Source organism: Giraffa tippelskirchi, chromosome 3 (genome assembly GCF_054371585.1).
Source record: "Giraffa tippelskirchi isolate mGirTip1 chromosome 3, T2T-mGirTip1v1.2.pri, whole genome shotgun sequence".
NCBI lineage: Eukaryota > Metazoa > Chordata > Mammalia > Artiodactyla > Giraffidae > Giraffa > Giraffa tippelskirchi.
This window is the reverse complement of record NC_137277.1, coordinates 67,664,520-67,686,782: the sequence shown is the minus strand read 5'-3', so window position 1 is coordinate 67,686,782 and position 22,263 is coordinate 67,664,520. Positions and strand designations below refer to the sequence as shown.

The window sequence follows — 22,263 nt, the reverse complement described above, 5'->3', positions numbered from 1 at the left end:
GGCGTACGCCTCTACGTCACGCGCGCCTGGGCCGAAGGGCTCCGTAAGGCTAACTCTGCGCATGTACTCAGCTGAGAGGCGGGGCCTGACCGGAACCTCATGCGGTCTTTCGGAGAGGCTTCTTTGTTCCGGCTGAGAGTAGGTCCGCACTCCTTGGAGAGAAGGAACCAGGGGAGGTCGTGCCGCCTTATTTTCTTCACCCTGTGAGCTAACCCTGGTGCTCTTAGAAATACTCCTTTTTGGAAAATTTGAATGAGAAATTTGTTCGTGGGCGGTACTGCAGTTGCTAATATGTTTATTCATCCGTGAAATTAGGGGTTCTGCCTGACAATATCTTAAGAATTTGAAGAAACGCACCGAGCTGAGTCAAGCACACCTTGACTTGTTTGTGTCGTTTGTGCATTCCCAGTGTCTCTTAAAGTATCTCCTTTCTAAATGAGAGTGGATACTGAGTTATAAAACTTGAGCCCTAGGGTACAACCAGTTTAGAAAACTGTTTCCGCAGTGTCTATTAAAGCTAAGCGTACACACCCTAAAACGCAGCAGTTCCCCTGCAAGAGAATTGAGTGCGCATGTTCACCAAAGGTTTACATGAGAATGTTCATAGCAGCTTTATTTATAATAGGGCTTTCCTGGTGATTCAGACAGTAGAGAATCCGCCTGCATGCAGGAGACGTGAGTTCAATCCCTGGGTCTGGAAGATCCTCTGGAGAAGGGAATAGCTACTTGTCCCAGTAGTCTTGCCTGGAGATTTCTGTGGACAGAGGAACCTGTGTACCAGTAAATAAATTGTGGTGTGGTCATGCCATTGATAGGGACAGAGTAAAGGGACAAGTGTGCCCAGTCACTCAGTGGTATGGGACTTTGCAGTCCCAAGGACAATAGCCAGACAGGCTCCTCTTGTCAGTGGAATTTTCACAGTAAGAACAGTGGAATAGGTTGCCGTTTCCATTTCCTTTTCCAGGAGATCTTACTGACCCAGGGATTGAACCCTTGTCTCTTGCCTCTCCTGCATTGGCAGGTGGATTCTTTGCCACTGCGCAACCATGTAGGTGATGAAATGGTTAATCCCACTAGAGAATTTTAAGTAGAAAAAATAGGGAAGACCCCTGTTAGTTAATGATGAAGAGCCGGTTTGCTTAGCAACAAAACCATGCTACAGAATCGGGAGACAGGCCTGAAAGCAATAAAACAATGGTAGCATGAGACCCACATCCTACCTAGTGAGCTCAGTAAATTAATGATCTCTAGGACGTGCTCTCTGCACGTATGAAAAATAATAATTTGTGGACCTGGCTTGACCATGTAGGAATAAGAAAACCCATGCCCAACTGGTAGAAGGAGCGGATAATGAAAGCATGACTTCTACTCAAGAAAGACAAAGTTCTTCTCCCCCTCCCCACTTTTCCTTTGATTATAGAACTGTAGCCCACTAAGTTCTCAGGGCACGGCATCCCCTTGCCTGCCTGTTGTAAACCTCAGGAGCATCCTGTTCTAATCAAGTCACTTGTCATCTACTACTTTGCCTCTTGCTGAATTCTTTCTGAGAATAGAAAAAATGTCCTACTGAGACATAAAGGACTGTGGGACCAGAGCACTTCAGAGCCCCTGAAATGACACCTAATAGTTTCAAAAGCAATTAACTTAACCAAGCTGATGCAAGTGATTTTCAGTGCTTGATTTGGATATTTTGAGTATTTTGGCCCTCTTTCTCATGGTATAATGTTAATGGTTCTCAATTACTGCAACTGGTCTACCCGACTATGAAGCATCATGCAGCAAGAAAAAATCTCCAGCATGAAACTTGGCCAACCACTTTGACATGTTCAATCAGTCACAGCACCTTCACCATACACTGCACAAATTTTTTTTTTTTGGCATTTCAGTTGTGCTTTTACCTTTGTTGAAATAGTAAAGCATGGTACGCCAAAAAATGTTGCTTTTTTCCTTCCATCTTCAGTATTAAAATGGCTACACAAAATTTATTAATTTTTTTTAATTTATTAATTTTGATTTTCTTAATGCAATGCTGATATGACAGCTATCACAATATAACCTAACAAAATTGTTTCAAATGAAGTTAAAGACAACTAAGCACTACTAGAGCCATCTTATGGAAAAAACAAAATGAATTTCTTGGCCAACCCAATACATACCTTAATTATAAAATTACTATTTTTTCTTGGTAAAAAGTGCTAACCATCATTTGACAATGCACAAACTTGGAAGCAACAAGCAAAGATGTAGGAAATCTACACTACTCCAGAGTAGTGTTAAAAAACAAAATTAAACTGAGTAAATTTTAAAGATTTTAATTGACTTTATTTAATGATTCATGAATCAGGCAGCACCCAATCTAACAGATGGAAATGTGCTCCAAGGAGAGTATAGGCAGAAGGGACAAGGAAGTTCTCCTAACAAAAAGTAGAATGGTGGCAAAGTCACTTTGCTTTATGGGATGAGATCTATCAAGTAGGTTACTACTTAACTAGAGCTGTCTATGCGATTCTTGGTTGACTGACTTAGGATTGCATTCCTGGGAGAGCCAAAAGTGTAATTAAATCTCAGTTTGATGCTGTGAGACTTAGCATAAGTGACTCCATTTGGGACCTGTTGTCTTGTTTTTATCAATTTCCCCCTTTCAATGAGATGCTCAGGCTAACTGAGCTGTGATCACGGGGACCGGCATTGCTCCCAGCGAGTGCTCTGAAGTTCCCGAAGTTTTTGCTGAGTCTCTCTGTGCTGTTTACAGGCCGCTACATCAGATTCACACACTGTCAGTCAGTCATTCTCTCCATTCCTTTTCTGATGCTCTGGTTTTAGGGAGATATTTTGCTAGCCCATTAGTGGCTGCAAACATGCATTTGAAGATTTTCAGAGAACTGAGCCCTGGGAAGACTACTATGATTACCACAAGCAGGATAATTCACAATACCTGGTGTGTGCTTTGGAGCCACAGCCCCCAAGACCCAAATCAATCAGAATCAAATAAGTCAGAGAAAGACCACATTGAAGGGGTCATTTTCTTAAGATAACTGGTTTGTTCGCTGATTTTATATAGCCGAATCTTAGCTTCTTCAGAAGTGTCAATCCAAGTTCAACAAGTCACATTAGCCTTAACACAAACTCCTCCTTACTCAAGAGATAATCAAGGATTATTCTAGTATCAAAAACCATTTCTGCCAGAGAGTCTAGGGATTTTTATCAGACAGCTATGGCTTTAGCAGCAGATTCTACAGTATCTTCAAGAGTTGAGGAAAGGTTCCTGGTCACAACCTCATTTGCACTTACCCCTAGCCAAGGGAGTAGGAACCTGCCATAGGAGGTGAATTTGAATCATAAGTGCCTCCTGGTAATTGCCATTTGGGTCTGTGGCTCAGGACTGAAAAAGTGATGGCCATGGAGCTCAGTAAAATTTAAGAGTGTGTTAAAGGAGCTTCCCAGGTGGCGCAGTGGTGAAGAATCCACCTACCAATGCAGGAGACACAGACGCGGGTTTGATCCCTGGGTCAGGAAGATATCCTGGAAAAGGAAATGGTAACCCACTCCGGTATTCTTGCCTGGAAAATCCCCAGACAGAGGAGCCTGGTTGGCTACAGTCCATGGCATCGCAAAGAGTCAGACATGACTGAGCCACTGAGCATGCACCCACAAACTGCACAGGCAGTTCTTTTAATCCATTCTGATGGTCTGTGTCTTGTAACTGATATATTTAGAGCATTCATATTTAAAGTGTTATTGAGATAGTTGGATTAATGTATACCATATTTGTAATTATTTTCTATCCTTTGCCCTTGTTCTCCCTTTTTTGTGCTACTGTCCACACCCCTTGAGCTGAGTGGGCCACTGCTGCTGCTACTGCTAAGTCCCTTCAGTCATATCTGACTGTGCGACCCCATAGATGGCAGCCCACCAGGCTCCACCATCTCTGGGATTCTCCAGGCAAGAACACTGGAGTGGGTTGCCATTTCCTTCTCCAATGCATGAAAGTGAAAAGTGAAAGTGAAGTCGCTCAGTCATGTCCATCTCTTCGTGATCCCATGGACTGCAGCCTACCAGGCTCCTCCGTCCATGGGATTTTCCAGGCCAGAGTACTGGAGTGGGCCACAGGAAACTTTAAAACAGCTCTGACTTCCTAATCATCACTCATATGAGTCAATGTTTTCCCCATGATCTGCAGAGTACAAACATGTGCGAATTATGAAAAACAACAAGAATAAGGCTTGATTGTAAATTATGAAGAAGATCCAAGGGTTCTGAGAGAAAAATGGGGAGAGGGATTGAGAGAGGGGATGAACCTGTTGCACTCAATAAGAGGAGTCCTGCCTGCTCTGTGCCTGGAGGGGACAGGACAAGGACTTCTGTCTATGGACAACAGCTACAAACTACCCACTTTTGTGGAAAACTGCAGAGCAGAGGGTGGGAATGCTGTATCTCTGGGTGCCCACTTTGCTCCAGTATCACAGAGGTCAGACCTACACATGTGTATCTCATTGAAATGGGGCTCATACAAGGTCCAGCCTGGAAAGAACATAGACATTGACTACTTCTCTAGGAAGCACTATTCACTCAGGCTAGCATTCACCTCTTACACCCCAAGGGAGTGACTGGATCCTAACCTGGAGGAAAAGGACTTGGTTGGCCCAATGGTTTTGTGTCCAACCAAACCCTGGTAGGTGATGAGGGAAGTGTAACAACAAGGTTACTCCTTGTGCCCACCTCATAGGCAGGGTTCCTAGGGGTAGAGACTGGGATGAACATGCCCCTAAAGGCAGTCTTGCTGGCAGTGCTACTCGGCTCTTGGCTAGGAGAATGGGGGCTCTACCAAGGCATGCCCCTGGGGATGTGACTTAAGGTAGGGGAAGTAGTGCGTCCAAAAACGGGGTTATTGTTATTCTTAGTGCTGGGTCCTGTGGCCACCATAGGGGTTCTCTGACCAAAGAAGCCCCAGATACTGAGGCCAAAGCTTCTCCCATAGCAGTGTTTTATACTCAGCCCCTTGACTCCTTGTCTCTGCTATAATGCTGAGTGTGGCAAATCAGTCCAGATCTGGGGTAAAGCCTGTATGTGTTCCTGAAACCCTCAACTTGAAGGAAGCTGGGCTTGTGCTGCCAAGCTCCTGGCAAGTGCTGGCCCCCACTGCCTTTCGTAGGGTTGAGGGCAGAGTCTGTCCAGGTAATTGCCCATGGAACACTTGGATAAGGTCAGTCCTCGGATAGAGAACTGGGCTTCAAGCACTCTCCTTCAGTTCCCAACCTCTAAAGGCAAAACAAGCACTATTTGGCCTGCTTCTGGGATGCAGCTCTTGACTACAGGAGCCAAGAATGGGTGCAGGTGCATGGAACTGCCCCAAGCAAAGGTCCTGGAGAGACGGCATGTGTGCAGAGGACACTCGAGGACTAGAGGCAGCACGAGTGCAGTTCACCTCAGACTCTCTGGTGCTTCCCAATGTCCTGGGGTCTAAGGGCTGGAGATGTTTGCCTTAAAGGTAATGAGCTTATTGGCAAGGCAGTGGCCCCTCTCCCCAGGCCAGGCCCCGGAGCTGTGGGGGAACTAACTGTACAGGAAGCAGTCCTCAGTCCCCACCCAGCAGAGAGGGAACTCGAAAGCAGGTTTCCTGGTTCAGCACCCCTAAGCAAAGTGGCAATTTTGGGATCACCAACTGTGTGTCCTCCTGCCCTTTGCCTAGGTGCCCACACCATCAAGATGCTGCTGGTGGGGAGGGCAACTGAAGTGGCAGCCAGGCAGGCAAGGAGGGACATGTGTACCACATGTGTCTGTGAGAGGGTGGGAGCCTGACTTTAAATGGTACTAAATAGCACACACAGATGTCCTAATCACAGAGAAAGGCCATTGCAAACTCAAGAATGATGCAATGACCTGGACTCACCCCATAGATCAGCATAACCTCAACACTTAAAACTCTCCTACCTTTGGATTCAGTGAAACCGAGCTCAGGCTGAGTTGTGGTCTCTCTCCCTTACTGCAGTAATCTTGGATAACATCTTCCTTGCCTGTTTAACATTCTTGGGTGCAATTTTTGTTTTGACAATAGTGAAATATAGGCCTTATAGCAATGTAGTCTTTTACTCTATTTTTTATGTTTTAGTTGTCATATGTATAACATCAACATGAATTGAACCCCACCCTCTGAGATTATGGTATAATGTTTTTTCATGCAAAAGTTATATACATATATTAAAAGAATTTAAGAGGGGAAAATAATAGATTATCACATTTATCCAGCAAATTCCCAAATTTGCTGACAGTATACTTCCATGGTTCTTCCTTTATCCCTGAAGTTCCAGATTCAGGAACTCTTGTGTGCTTTCACTTTAATCTGAAGAAATTCCATTGATATTGTTTTATATCTAGTTGCCTGATGGTTAATACCTCTAGGCTTTTTTCATCTTCATCAGCTTTTGTTCTGCCTTCAATTGTAAATATATCTTTGCTGCATATAATGTCCTGGATTGGTAGTTTTTTCTTCCAGTATTTTAAATATATTTTCTGGCACCTGTTTTCTGATAAGAAATTGTAGGCCTTTGAACTGATATTCTTTTGTGTATAGTGTGTCATTTTTCTCTGACTACTTTCCAGCTTTTTCTTCACCTTTGATTTTTAGCAGATTAATTATGACATGTTAGGTTGAGAGTTTTCTGAGGTTCCGAGATCTGTGTTTTACAAATTTGTGAACTTTTTGCCATTTTCCCTTACCTATTTTCTTCTGTGCTAACTTCCTTCCTTCAGTGGAATGGAAATTATACCTTATTTTTTAACTGAAGTACAGTTGATTTAAAGTATCACATTAGTTTCAGATGTAAAGTAGCAGTTCAGTTCAGTTCAGTTCAATTACTCAGTCATGTCCAACTCGTCGAGACCCCATAGACTGCAGCACTCCAGGCTTCCCTGTCCATCACCAGCTCCCAGAGCTTGCTCAAACTCATGTCCATAGAGTTGGTGATGCCATCCAACCATCTCACCCGCTGTCATCCCTTTCTCCTCCTGCCTTCAATGTTTCTCAGCATCAGGGTTTTTTCTAAGGAGTCTGTTCTTCACATCAGGTGGCAAAAATATTGGAGTTTCAGCTTCAGCATCAGTCCTTCCAATGAATATTCAGGACTGATTTCCTTTAGGATGGAGTGGTTGGATCTCCTTGCAGTCCAAGGGACTCTCGAGAGTCTTCTCCAATACCACAGTTCAAAAGCATCAATTCTTCAGCACTCAGTTTTCTTTATAATCCAACTCTCACATCCATACATGACTACTGGAAAAACCATAGCTTTGACTCGACAGACCTTTGTCAGCAAAGTAATGTTTCTGTTTTTTTAATATGCTCTCTAGGTTGCTCATAGCTTTTCTTCCAAGGAGCAAGCATTTTTTTAATTTCATGGCTGAGATCACCATCTGCAGTGATTTTGGAGCCCAAGAAAATAAAGTCTGTCATGTTTGCATTGTTTCCCCATCTATTTGCCATGAAGTGATGGGACCAGATGCCATGATCTTTGTTTTTTGAATGTTGAGTTTTAAGCCAACTTTTTCACTCTCCTCTTTAACTTTCATCAAGAGGCTCTTCAGATCTTCTTTGCTTTCTGCCATAAGGGTGGTGTCATCTGCATATCTGGGGTTATTGATATTTCTCCTGGCAAGCTTGATTCCAGCTTGTGCTTCATCCAGTCCAGCATTTCTCATGATGTACTCTGCATATAAGTTAAATAACAGGGTTACAGTATACAGCCTTGACATACTCCTTTCCCTATTTGAAACCAATCTGTCGTTCCATGTCCAGTTCTAACTGTTGCTTCCTGACCTGCATACAGATTTGTCAAGAGGCAGGTCAGGTGATCTGGTATTCCCATCTCTTGAAGAATTTTCCACAGTTTGTGGTGATCCACACAGTCAAAGGTTTTGGCATAGTCAATAAAACAGAAGTAGATGTTTTTCTGAAACTCTCTTGCTTTTTCAATGATCCAATGGATATTGGCAATTTGATCTCTGGTTCCTCTCCCTTTTCTAAATCCAGCTTGAACATCTGGAAGTTCACGGTTCATGTGCTGTTGAAGCCTGGCTTGGAGAATTTTGAGCATCACTTTGCTAGCGTGTGACATGAGTGCAATTATGTGATAGTTTGAGCATTCTTTGGCATTGCCTTTCTTTGGGATTGGAATGAAAACTGACCTTTTCCAGTCCTGTGGCCACTGCTGAGTTTTCCAAATTTGCTGGCATATTGAGTGCAGCACTTTAACAGCATCATCTTTTAGGATTTGAAATAGCTCAACTGGAATTCCATCACCTCCACTAGCTTTGTTCGTAGTGATGCTTCCTAAGGCCCACTTGACTTTGCATTCCAGGATGTCTTGCTCTAGGTGAGTATCACACCATCGTGATTATCTGGGTCGTGAAGATCTTTTTTGTTTAGTTCTTCTGTGTATTCTTGCCACCTTTTCTTAATATCGTCTGCTTCTGTCAGGTCCATAGCATTTCTGTCCTTTATTGAGCCTATCTTTGCATGAAATGTTCCCCTGGTGTCTCTAATTTTCTTAAAGAGATCTCTAGTCTTTCCCATTCTATTGTTTTCCTCTATTTCTTTGCACTGATCACTGAGGAAGTCTTTCTTAATTTCCAATACTTTGGCCACCTGATGCGAAGAAATGACTCATTTGAAAATATCCTGATGCTGGGAAAGATTGAAGGCAGGAGGAGAAGGGGACGACAGAGGATGAGATGGTTGGATGGCATCACTGACTCAATGTACATGAATTTGAGTAAACTCTGGGAGGTAGTGATGGACAGGGAGGCCTGGCATGCTGCAGTCCATGGGGTCCCAGAGAGTCAGACATGACTGAGCGACTGAACTGAACTGAACTGAGAGGAAGAGCATGTTTGGGTTTATACAGGACCCACATCTCACTATGGAACCATCCTAGGTGACTGTGCATGATCCAGATACACCACAGGTTACTCCTGAGAAAACAATACCCTTGTGGATTGGATAAAAGGCATGGTAAAATGTGTGGATCTCAAGAAAGGGGACTATCGGACTCTGCCTATGAATGCCAAATGGTCCATCTCAGATGAAGCAGCTGATATCCTTTGCTTGCTGGACTAGCTTTATGATGGTCACAGTTTCAATGCACAGAATATGCCACTTATCTAGGGCATGACAAGTGCTGTGATTAGAGGGCCCCTTTCGCACGGGCTCATCATGTAGACTTACAGCTGTAAAAGCAAACAATGGCCCCCAAATGACTTCCTGGATTTTTAAAAAATATTGGTTTATTTATTTGGCTGTGCTGAGTCTCAGGTGCGGCTTGCTGGAAGTTTTGTTGCGGCATGTGGAATCTGGTTACCTGACTAGGGACTGAACCAGGCCCCCTCCGTTGGGAACATGGACTCTTAGCCACTGGACCACCAGGGAAGTCCCAGCTTATTGGATTTTCCTCTCTCAATCTCACCTTATGGGTCTTAAGGATGTGAATTAAAAATAGATTAATTAGAGATTTCCCAGGTGGCCCAGTGGCTAAGACTCAGAGTTCCCAATGTAGGGGACCCAGGTTCAATCCCTGGTCAGTGAGCTAGATTCTACATGCCACAATGAAGATTGAAGATCCTGGGTGCCTCAACTAAAACCCGGAGCAGCCAAATAAATAAGTAAATATTAAAAAATAGATTAATTAACAAAAATATGTAGAGAGGCAGAAAGGAGTATAAAGGGACTCATCCTAGCAGAATGGAAACCCCTACATGGTTTGAACAGAATGGGCTGAATAAAGCAGACATTAGTGGCACTGAAACAAAAGTCTTCATATGGAGCCCTATCGAAGGATAGTGGACCATTAGGACCTCCTCAGGTCCCCCCCAAAAGTCTGTCCAATCTACTTAACCCAGTTTGGAGGAATTTTAAAAACCAGAAGGCAAAGATTACAGTTGATTCCAGTTTCCAAAGATTACAGTTGATTAACCTGGAATCAGCTGGGGCAATTGTCAGCAGATTTATCGAGATAAAGATTGACAAAAGAGCCAGAATATCTTGGCTCAACCCTCTGCTGAGACATAAAGCCTTATGCTCCTGAGTTTTGGAATGATGAGGGAGTGGAGAAGTTTCTCAGACTCCTTGATAGGGGAACCTCATAAACTCTGAGCTACTAAAATCTGTTGGGAAAATCCTAATGGAGCCTACAATTAAATTGAAAAATGTAGAAATACAAGAGATGGTAGAATTAAGGTGAAATTTGGGGGTAAAATTTGAAATTTATTCAGGCTCTGTGTGAGGTGGCTGTGTCTGCTTCACTTGAATGTATTATGGGGATAGATACTGTGTCTGACTAGAGAATGTTTCTCCTCCCTGCTAGGATAAAACAAAGGCACAGAAATCTACCCTTCAAACAGTATTAATTGGAAATGCTAATGAGAATTCTTAAAAGAGATGGGAGTAACAGACCCCTTACCTGCCTCCTAAGAAGCCTGTTTGCAGGTGAAGAAGCAACAGTTAGAACCAGGCATGGAACAAAGGACGTGTTCAAAATTGGGAAAGGAGTACATCAAGTCTTTATATTGTCACCCTGCTTATTTAACTTATATGAAGAGTACATCATGTGAAATACCAGCCTGGGTGAATCACAAGCTGGAATCAAGACGGCCAGAAGAAATATCAACAACCTCAGATATACAGGTGATACCACTCTCATGGCAGAAAGCGAAGAGGAACTAAAGAGCCTCTTGAGGAAGGGGAAAGGAGAGTGAAAAAAGGTGGCTTAAAACTCACCATTCAAAAAACTAGGATCATGGCATCCAGTCCCATCACTTCATGACAAACAGATGGGGAAACGATGGAAACAGTGACAGATTTTATTTTGTTGGGCTCCAAAATCACAGCAGGGCTTCCTTGGTGGCTCAGATGATAAAGAATCTACCTGCAATGAAGGAGACCTGGGTTCGATTCCTAAGTCAGGAAGATCCCCTGAAGAAGGGCATGGCAACTGACTCCAGTATTCTTGCCTGGAAAATCCTATAAACAGAGGAGCTAGTGGTCCTCAGTCCATGGGGTTGCAAAAAGTTGGACACAAATGAGCAACTAACACACAGAATCACTGCAGATGGTGACTGCCACCATGAAGTTAAAAGACGCTCCTTGAAAGAAAAGCTATGACAAACCTAGACAGCATATTAAAAAGCAGAGAATCACTTTGCCAACCATGTTAAGTATAGTAAAAGCTATGGTTTTTCCAGTAGTCATGTACACACGTGAGAGTTGGACCATAAAGAAGGCTGTGTAGAGTGCAGACTGGGGATTATGTCAAAATCCTCTGGGCCCCCACCCGCTCCCCTGCAACAACTCCTAGCATCTTGGACTAAAGAATTTCCATTTGAGGAGCAAGTATAACTTGAATCAGGTATTAATTGACTCTGCCCTACAACTGAAGGACATAAAATAATTGAAACCTGAACTACCCGTAATATCTTGGGAGATCACAGAGAGACACTGTAATATGAAGGGCAATGCCCAGATGCTGCAAGGGGAATGTAAAGAGTTAGCACACTTGTGAACAAATATGATCTTTTCCTTTAGTACTGACTTGAGAACCACATGAAGGGCTGCCTGAATCCACTGCCACTTGGACAGCACCCTAGAAACAGCTCTTGATTGACCAGCACAGAGCTGCTTAGTTTTTGGATGGCAGTTCTAAGGTCAACAGAGTGTGTTCTGTTTGGAAGACTGTCATGTTGATCAAAGAAAGTAAAAATAAATTAACTCACAGGCTAAACTGAATGGTGTTTTCCCCTGTTTTTTACTGATGGGATGTGACCTAAAGCCAAGCCAATATAGTCGGGCATGGGAGTACTGGAAAACAGTCCTATTAGAAGTATGCCTGTGGACTTCCCTGGTGGCCCAGTGGCTTAGACTCCATGCTCCCGATGCAGGGGGCCCAGGTTCGATCCCTGGTCAGGGAACTAGATCCCACATGCTGCAGCTAAGAGTTTGCATGCGGCAACTAAAAAAGATCCTGCATGGTGCAACAAAGACCCAATGCAGGCAAATAAATAAATAGATATTTTTAAAATATACATATTTTAAAAAGAAGGATACCGGAACGGGATGTAGCCCTATGGAAATCACTATGGAAATTCGAAGAGTGTTTTAAAGGTGGATGTCTCAATGCCCATCAGAAAAACCCTTTTCTTAAGGGTTGATTGGAATAGACGAGTGGATATATCAGTGTGCTTCCTTGAGGTGGCCATCTTGGCCCATGGACTGCAATAAAACAGAAGTGGATGAATCTACATGTTTTCTTCTTGCACCCTTTGAGACACAAAATGCCAGTAAGAACTGTTCTGTCAGCCAACAACAGTGACAGAAACTGCAGATGGCCACAGAGCAGATTCCCCAGGGGGAAAGCTGGTATGGGGCCAGTGTCAGAGTCCCAGGGGGCTCTCCTTGCATCCTGATGGGAATAGACCCTGACTTTGGACCAGACTATAAGTACCAGCTGGTAAAGGCAGATGCTCAGTGTACAACAAAAGAACCAGAACAGAAGGTTCTGGACCAATTTAGAACACCCAGTTAGATTTTCTTAGACCAAGGAACACACACTCATTCTCGAAACAGTGATCTGATAGAGAATTGGGATGGGCAATTAGATCATTAATTTGTCTAAAACAAGGGGCATGCATGCGTGCTAAGTTGCTTCAGTCATGTCCAACTCTTCGCGACCCTATGGACTGTAACCCACCAGGCTCCTCTGTCTATGGAGTTCTCCAGGCAAGGATACTGGAGTGGGTTGTTGTGCCCTCATCCAAAGGATCTTCCCTATCCAGGAATCAAACCTGCATCTCTTATGTATTCTGCATTGGCAGGTGGGTTCTTTACCACTATCTTCAACTAGGAAGCCCCAAAACACAGGGAGATAAGAGTTATGACAGGCTTGCTTACTCACCTTTACAAGTGTTTGCTCACACTCACCATGACCGGTGCTGAGGATGTGTCCCCACTAGGTAGATCCTCCTTCTTTTCTGATGGATCTGGGAAGAGGTTGTGGGAGAGGATGCTGGTATTGACTACAAAGTTTCTTTTATTGTTTTGGCTGCACTGGGTCTTCATTGCCGTGCACAGGCTTTCTCTAGTTGTGCTTCATGGGCTTTAGAGTTGAGGGCTCTGTAGTTGTAGTGTGTGGGCTTAGTTGCCCTGCAGCATGTGGGATCTTAGTTCCCAGACCAGGGATCAAACCCCTGTCCCCAGCACTGGGGGGCAGATACTTAACCACTGAACCACACAGGAAGTCCCTGTCTATGCGCTTCTTCCCTCTGGGGAAAGATGATGGTATGTCTATATATGTTTCTTTCTTCCCCCATCACCTCAAATTTTTTTTTCCTTCTGACCCAGTAGTTCCAGGATTGGGTTGCAACTACAATTCTCAGAATCAGGCATGGTTTCTAGATAAGAAATTGTAACCATACCTTTATATTTTTATGTCAGAATCCTTAAGGACCTGATTGAGTGAGTTGCGCTTTCACTTCCTCTGGTCAGAATGGGGTTCACAGTAAATGCACCTGTATTGTCTAGTGTAGAAATAGCACATTGGTTCTGTATCAGAAGAGAGAAGGGGAAGTAATACTGAGGGTAAAGGAATGAATACATTGTGCAATGGAAGAAATCTTGTATTCTTCAAAAAAAAAAGCTCTTAGTTCAGTTATTCCAGATGCCAGAAAGAGTGAAGTGTATATAGCTGAGACAGCTCCTTTTTTTGGAACCTGACAATCTCAAATGGAAGTCTGCACGGCTCTGTGACCCGACCCATGGGGACATCTTGGATATACACCATGATGATGGGCTGAACTAATTATGAATGACTGAAAGGAATTTTAGTAATGTGTCAGTATCCTTTGACTTTTATTTTTCAGGTTACATCTGCCATTTTGCAATATGGTCTAACACTAGCATTATTAGTAAAATTACAATATCGTATTGATAGACACATGTATTAGGAAGTACACTGGAGCTAAAAACCTGTACCCCACACTTGCTCCTCCAAATGTTAGTTATATTCATGCTGATACTTTTGCTGTATTTGTTATATAAATGCTATAGCAAATGTTGATGCTCAGACAGGTATGATCATTTTGCTGTAAGGAAACCATGGTCAAAAACTAGGAGAGGGGAGGGCAGACAGAGATCAACTTGAATCACTTGGGCAATGCTTTAGTCAATTATGCCTACATAATGAAACCCCAGTAAAAATTAGAGACACTAAAGCTCAGTGAAGTTTTTGTTTGGTGAACACATGAATGTTCTGGAGGGTGATGTACTCTGACCCCACAGGGAGAGGAGATGGAAGCTATGCTTCCAGGATCCTCTCACAGACCTCATCCTATGTTTGATACTTTACTATCAATGATTCACAGAACTCAGGAAAGGGCTATACTTATTATTGAAGTTTTATTTTATTATTTACTATGTAATAAATATATAATAGTAAATAATAAAATAAAACTTCAATAATAAGTATAGCCCTTTCCTGAGTTCTGTGAATCATTGATAGTAAAGTATCAAACCTGAGGGGGTCATGGAGACCCCTAAATTTATCTCCAGTCTTTTGGAAGTACCAGTAATCTGGGGACCACTGAATTGTGGCTGGGTGTCTGAAGAAAGGACAGTCCTGTGGAAGAATTTGTTCTTAACTTTGGAGTCTCATAGTAACTCCGAGTGGTTACAGTCATAGTGGGATTGCAAGACACCCAACTAGGGTGGAAAGAGGATGCACTCATACCCACGAGGTAATGGTAACAGAATTTTAAAAAATACTTTATATATTCATTTATTTATTTATTTGGCTGTGTGGGGATCCCTGTTGTGTGGTGTGGGATCTTTCATTGTGGTGAACGGATTCCCAAGTTGTGGCTGTCGGACTTAGTTGCTCCACAGCATGTGGGATCCTAGTTCCCTGACCTGGGATCAAACCCACATCCCCTGCATTATAAGGCAGACTCCCAACCACTGGACCACCCAGGGAAGTCCCAGGTGACAGAATTTTTTACTGAAAAAGTTGACACTTGCAATTTTTCTGTGGAAGGGAGATGTAATCTAGGGGAAAGACACACCACACAAGATGACGTGAAGATGTATTCCAGACCCCATGACAAACCTGTACTATCTAAAGGGAATGCAGCAGCTTACAGAAACACAGCCATAGTTCTTTACCTAGAAAATCATTTTCTTATGCCTCCTCTCAATCCTCACTTCCACCAGAAACTTGGAATAGGGCTGGTTCTCTAGATAAAAGCCAGAAGGAAAAACCCACCTTTCTTATCATCTGGATTTTTTTCCCCAGCAAGTAACTGACCCAGAATATGTACAGTTTGTTGGTTTGTTTTTTGCTTTCTCTTGAGTCTACCTGCAGTTACAGAAATGAAAGCACCATGAGGATCAGGTCACATGACGTTCGCACAGATAGTTTGTTCTCCTTCTGACTTTAGAGAATCAGATGAGAAACAGTGGTCAAGACAAGAAAACCTATAAGCAAGAATAGAAGACACCTATACCTACCAAAAGACATAAATGTTTCCTGGAGGATGTGTCTCAAGTCTGTCCTGGTTGTCAATTTCAAAAGTCTTAATTGAAGAGGAAAAATCGCTGCTGGAGAAAGGTCCCCTACCAATAGTTTATAACCTGATACTCCCATATTTTAGTGCCTCTTAAGTCAGAAACAGTTGACAAAAGAGGGGAGGAAGAGTTGACAAAAGGGAAGAGGGGGCGCTGGGACTTTGGGGTTAGTAGATGCAAACTGTTACATTTAGAATGAATAAACAAGGTCCTAGAGTAGAGCACAGGGAACTATATCCAATCTCCTGGTATAAACCATAATGGAAAAGAATATAAAAAAGAATATATATGTGTATGACTAAGTCATTTTGCAGTACAGCAGAAATTAACACAAACAACATTGTAAATCAACTATACTTCGATAAAAAGAAAGAAGGAAACAGTTGGCAAGAGACTACCCTTCCAGTCCTCCAAGGAAACTGTAAATAAACTCGATGATGTGCATGATCAGATCATATCTGAACTAGGCTGATTAAGAAAAAAATCAAGAAAGCAACATTTCTGCCTCAAACAAAGACAATCTTAACTTGACATTAGATGGCCCCCCCTTACCTGTTCTGCTCACTGGTCCTCTGGGGGAACTCAGAGGATGTAGATGAACTTTCAGTACACTGATGGGCCTGCTTACTCACTGCTTTTACTTAGCTATATGAGGGAGTTGCAAAAAGGGTGTTGGATGCCAGTGTTCCTCTGAGCTCTTACTTGTCCTCATGTTTTGTATCTCCCACTGTTTGTGCATTTATAGGGCTTGTGGTGACAGTGATATCAAGCAGCACTAAACTATTTCCCCAGTTCTTTATTTTGGACGAGGTGCTAAGGAATAGCGCCAGCAGTGGCAGAGGTTGACCAGGTTGCCCTTCTTGCCTGCAAACTCTCAGAATCCGCAAACTGACTGGGAAGCATCTGAAATTTCTACGTGCTTTTTGCGCATTCCTAGAATGGCTGATATGACATTTCCAGAAAATACCAATTGTGGGTGAGGCTGGGCAGCAACCAAACCAACCAAATGCTCTTCCACAGCCAGTGTGACGGTTAGATGTACACTCATTCCATTTGGAAAAACTCTCGGTCATTGTCCCCTGAGGATGAACACAGGCATTGCTGTGTCCCAGTGGTTCTTCCGGTAGAGGAATAAAGAATACAGCAGAAATGCACACGCGTGCTCCTTGAAGACATTTACAGGAAGGCACACAGCAGCATTATTCTTAAAGTTCCCAAAGTCATAAACTACCGAAACCCTCCTGACAGTAGATTGTGTGAACCAGTTCTAGCATATTTCAGCAAGTGTGTGCTATAGTGTCATAGGGAAGAAGGATCTTTAAAATATACAATTATATGAGTGAGTTTCATGAAATGTAGAGCAAATGAAGTTGACACAAAGGAATTATTACTTCCTTTATTTGCAAGTAGTTGACAGCGTTGACCCCTGGTGCATAATGTGAAAGAGGTCTGAAGGAACTTTGGGGTGCTGGGTTTGAGTCATGTATTTTGGGTTTTGTCTATTTCTTAATCTAGGGGATGATTACATAGTTTGTGGAAATTCATTGAACTAAGCAATCATGAAAGATTTTTCGATATGTTTATAATACTTCAATTTAAACATTTTTTAAAAGTATGTTTCGAAGATACTTTGAAAATCTCAGCAGTGACATGTTTGTTTCGTGCATACTGCACTTTTGAGGAATTCTCACACATACAGAAAATGAAAACTCAATAATACAGTGGTGGACATTACAGCAGTGGCTTACTCCTTCCTCCGTCCCCCCTTCTACCTTAATAAGAGGGTTCTAATTATATTTTAGGTCAGCAATGTGCTCATCTGAAATAAGTACTGACACATAACTAAGTTTATTAAAGGCTATAATCAGACTATTTATGATGTCAAGAACAAATAATTTGTTTGATATGTTCAAATATGAGTAAACACTCTGCAAAAGGTACATTTGTAATTTCATTCTACTTTATGATGCAAAAGTAATTAAAGGAAAGAAGTGAGGACTGGAAATGATTAAATGTAAGATCCAGATACCAGAAGACAGAGCCCATGCATTTTCAAATGCCTAAAAATTTACCTTCTTTCTTCTGTCAAGGGCTAGAGATTCTAGAGTTGTCGGAATCACAAGTATATTTAAAATATTTTTAAAAGTAAATGTAGAACTAAAAGCATGGTCAAGGAATTACAGATTATCAAACATGTCCTGGCAGATTGTTAAAGGAAACAATTGGAAATATTAGAAATTAAAAATTACAGAAATTAAAAACTCATTTAATGAGCTATCAAAGATGAGAGATAGGTGAAAAAAAACATAGAAATGGAAGTTAGATTTGACATATTTTCCCAACTCAGATATACAAAGAAATGGAATACTCAATTGAGGTTAACATAAAAATACAAAAAGACAAAAAAATAATAAATAAATAAAAAGGTTAAGTAATATGAAACAGGATGAGATCTGATAACCTTCTAATTTTATTCCAAGGAGAAAGTGAGGAGAATGGAGGAGAGAAAACATTGAAGTGATTACAGCCAAATATTTCTTATATTTGATAAAATCTATGAATTCTCAGCTTTAAGAAACAGGATGAAAACCATGGTGTGTGGAGAAATTAAAAATTCTCATACAGCTATATTGAGATGCAAGGAAAACAAAGGGAAAGATGAAAAAGAACTGTTTTTACCCCAAAAGAACAACCAGCAACAGTTAAAATCAAAGGAACTGAAATAACACCTTAATGTGTCAGAATTCAAAAGATCAGTATAGAATCATATACTTTACGTGTACTCAAATAACAGTAAAAATGAAGATGGTTTCTCAGAGACAAACTGAGGCAATTAAAGGGAGAATGATCTCAGAAGGGATGTTCAGCAAATATTGATATACATGTAGGCAGAAATGAGACATTCACTAGCAAAAAAAAAATGATGTTTCCCAGGCTTCCCTGGTGGCTCAGTGGTAAGGAATCCACCTGCCAATGCAGGGGACACAGGTTCAATCCTTGGTCTTGGAAGATCCTACATGCTACAGAGCAACTATGCCCATAAACCCCAAATACTGAGCCAGTGCTCTAGAGCCCATGAGCCATAACTGCTGAAAGCCCACATGCTTAGAGCCTGTGGTCTGCAGTTAAGAGAAGCCACTTTAGTGAGAAAAATGGTAGAATGTATGAATTCCACAATAGCACAATGATAAAAATGACAAAATAATAATAGTGAGTAAATCTGAAAGGAGAAAGGAAGCATAAAACTACTGTCAACTACAAAAAGAGGCACAATGTGAGAGTGTGAGTTAAGTTTTATTTGGGGCAAAATGAGGACTGCAGCCTGGGAGACAGCACCTCAGATAGCTCTGAGAAACCGCTCCAAAGAGGCAGTGGGGAAGGTCAACGTATATGATGTTGGTGAAGGGGGAGTTCAGTGTAATCAAGCACTTGTTTTACAAAAGGTTTTCTGCTAGTCACAAGGAGCTGTTGTCACCATGAAGGGATCGTGGTTTTTGGATATGAGGAGATGCGAAGATTGGGATCATGAAATCAGTTCCTAAAAATATCTATTTAAAGACTTATTCCACCAGTTTCCTTGGAGCACAGAGTGCCTCTTTCTCCATACTCAACTTCCCTCAGAGCTTGTCGAAGGTCAACAGCTGCCGCAGTACAGGGTTCAGTCTCCACAGAGGCAGATGGCAAATGCCCTTGGCAAGTGCCAATTTGTAGTTAACACTATCAAGACAAATAGCCAAAAAAAAAAGTTATATATATATATATATATATATATATATATATATATATATAAGCTTGCTGTTATTGGTTAGGTGCTAAGTCATGTCTGACTTTTGAGGACAGAGGAGCCTGGTGGTGTACAGTTCATGGGGTCTCGAAGAGTCCGACACAACTGAGCGACTAACACTTGCATTTCTTCACAGTGGAGGCTTGGAGATTGATTAAAAGGATAGGTAGGGAGAAAAAAAAAGGATAGGTAGGATTTGAATCACTACAGACGGTGACTGCAACCATGAAATTAAAAGACACTTTGGAAGGATGTGAGAGCTGGACCATAAAGAATGCTGAGTGCCAAAGAATTGATGCTTTTGAACTGTGGTGTGGAAGAAGACTCTTGAGAGTCCCTTGGACTGCAAGGAGATCCAACCAGTCCATCCTAAAGGAGATCAGTCCTGAATGTTCATTGGAAGGACTGATGCTAAAGCTGAAACCTCCAATACTTTGGCCACCTGATGCGAAGAGCCGATTCATTGGAAAAGACCCTGATGCTGGGAAAGGGTGAAGGAAGGAGGAGAAGGGGATGACAGAGGATGAGATGCTTGGATGGCATCACCGACTTGATGGACATCAGTTTGAGCAGGCTCTGGGAGATGGTGTTAGACAGGAAAGCCTGGAGTGCTGCAGTCCATGGGGTTGCAAATAGTCGGACCTGACTTAGCGACTGAACTAAGCTCATTGGAAGGATTGATGCTGAAACTGAAGCTCCAATTGTTTAGCCACCTGATGAAAAGAGCCAACTCATTGGGAAAGACCCTGATCCTGGGAAATATTGAAGGTAAAAGGAGAAGGGGGAGGCAGAGGATGAGATAGTTAGATAGCATCACCAACTCAGTGGACATGTATTTAAGCAAACTCAGGAGATAGTGGAGGACAGAGGAACCTGGCGTGTTGCAGTCCGTGTGGTCACAAGGAGTCGGACACGACTTAGCGACTGAACAACAACAACAGGCTTTGCATTGCTTGTAGAACTACATTTCTGTTTTTGTAAAGGCTCAATTTATAAAATGGAATGGGAGGGAAGTAGGAGCTAGATGACAGGAATTGGCTATGTGACAGGTAAATGAGAGCTCATAAAGCTATTCTATTTTTGTGTATATTTGAAACATTCTTTAAGGAAATATTGAACAATTGCTCCTTCTAAATTGGGGGGAATAGGTAATACATTCAAATGGCACAAAATTCAAGTTACAAAAGGGAAAAAGAATGATAAGATAATTGCTTTCTCATTCAGTCACCTCTCTGAAGGCAGCCATATTTACCAGTTTCTTATGTGTCCTTCCAAAGATGAAACTGCACATCTCAGATTGGGATTCTGAGCCCAGTCACACTTCAGACTGAATTTAAACCCACAATCTCCCAACTGAAACAGCACACCTTGTCTCAGGACGTGAAGCTCAGATTATATCTAAGCACCAGAGGCATTCAGCAAGAGACAAAGTGCTAAGTAGATGTTAATATAGGACACTTGTGAAGGATACAAGCAGAGGCAAGAGGGCTTTGTCCTGAGAACTCAGCGGGGTAGTAGGTTTCTTTAGGGAGACATACATGCCATAGACAGAGTGTGGGCCATCTCAGATGGTGAGAGGCCCTGGGAGATACACACTCCCCAGAGTGTGGTCCACCTCCAATGGCAAGAGCAGTCCTGAAATATGGGGTGGTTAGTTTTATGAGCTAGGTAATTTCATAGGCTAACAAATGGGAGGATTATTCCAATTATTTGGGGGAAGGGACGAGGATTTCCAGGAATTGTGCCCCCACCCACTTTTGGCTTTTTATGGCCTCAGAGCTCATGGGTGAGCTCTGCGGGTGTGTGGTTTAGCTGATGAATTACAATGAGCGGATAATGAGGCTCCAGGTCTGCTGGAAGTCGTCTAGTTGTTTTTTGTTTTTTTTTTTCTTTTGGCTGTATCAGGGCTTAGTTGTGGCATGAAGGAGCTTTGCTGCATCATGTGGGGTATTTCTTTCTGGAGCAAACTTTGTCACTGCAGCACATGCGCTTCTGTGCTCTGCAGCATGTGGGATCTTAGTTCCCCAACCAGGGATCGGACCAGTGTCCCCCACATTACAAGACAGATTCTTAATCACTGGACCACCAGAGAAATACCCGCTAGTTGGTTCTAACCAGTTTTTGTTGTATCATCTATGTCCTTCTTTTAAAGGCTGTACTCTGTCCCCTTCCCTCCTATATATTATATAATATATGGAAATAGTGTATAAATACATTATTTTTTCCACAAGAAGGATGTGATACAGCGTTTCTTATCTTGCTCCTTTTGTGGCAACATATCTTGGCACTTTTCTTAGTCTCAGCTTCTCAGTTTTCTGTTTTATGGTTGAAGGATCATTTATTTTATGAGTCCTACACTGATGGCACTTAGGTTACTTTTAATTTTTTGCTAGTACAACTAATGCTGCAATTGCCATCCTTGTATGTTTTTTTAAACATCTAAACACAGATCCATATATCACCTCCCACTGGATTAAAGTAGATTATTTCTAGAGATCCCTCTAGATAATGCAGAGTTCTAGATAATGTTGTATGGCTCATGGGATCTTAGTTCCCTGGCCAGGAATCGAACTCATGCCCCTGCATTGGGAACGTGGAGTCTTAATCACTGGACTGCCAGGGAAATCCCAAGATTTTTCTGAGAGGCCAAGAAAGCAAGGCTTTTCAATACAGCAACAACAACAACAAATCAGAACAAACTATGTGCCTGAATTAAAGACCAAAGAAGACAATGCATATAATTTCTTTGAACACTCAGTTCTGATGTTTAGAGAAAATACAAATTTGCATTTAGAATACTGTATACACAACTATAGGTTTGGCTTATAAAGCAAGAACACTGGACCCCAGGTCAATAGTCCTGGGTCAGAGTCCTGGTTCT

At 42.2% G+C, this 22,263-nt stretch overlaps 1 long non-coding RNA gene across 1 annotated transcript; it reads left to right on the top strand.

Annotated features, from left to right (window-relative positions):
- Positions 1-77: 77 nt before the first annotated feature.
- Positions 78-11,748, top strand: LOC145542395 (uncharacterized). The gene is made up of 2 exons (XR_014079828.1): positions 78-138; positions 10,353-11,748. It is a non-coding gene; the product is annotated as an uncharacterized LOC145542395 (long non-coding RNA).
- The last annotated feature ends 10,515 nt before the right edge of the window (positions 11,749-22,263 follow it).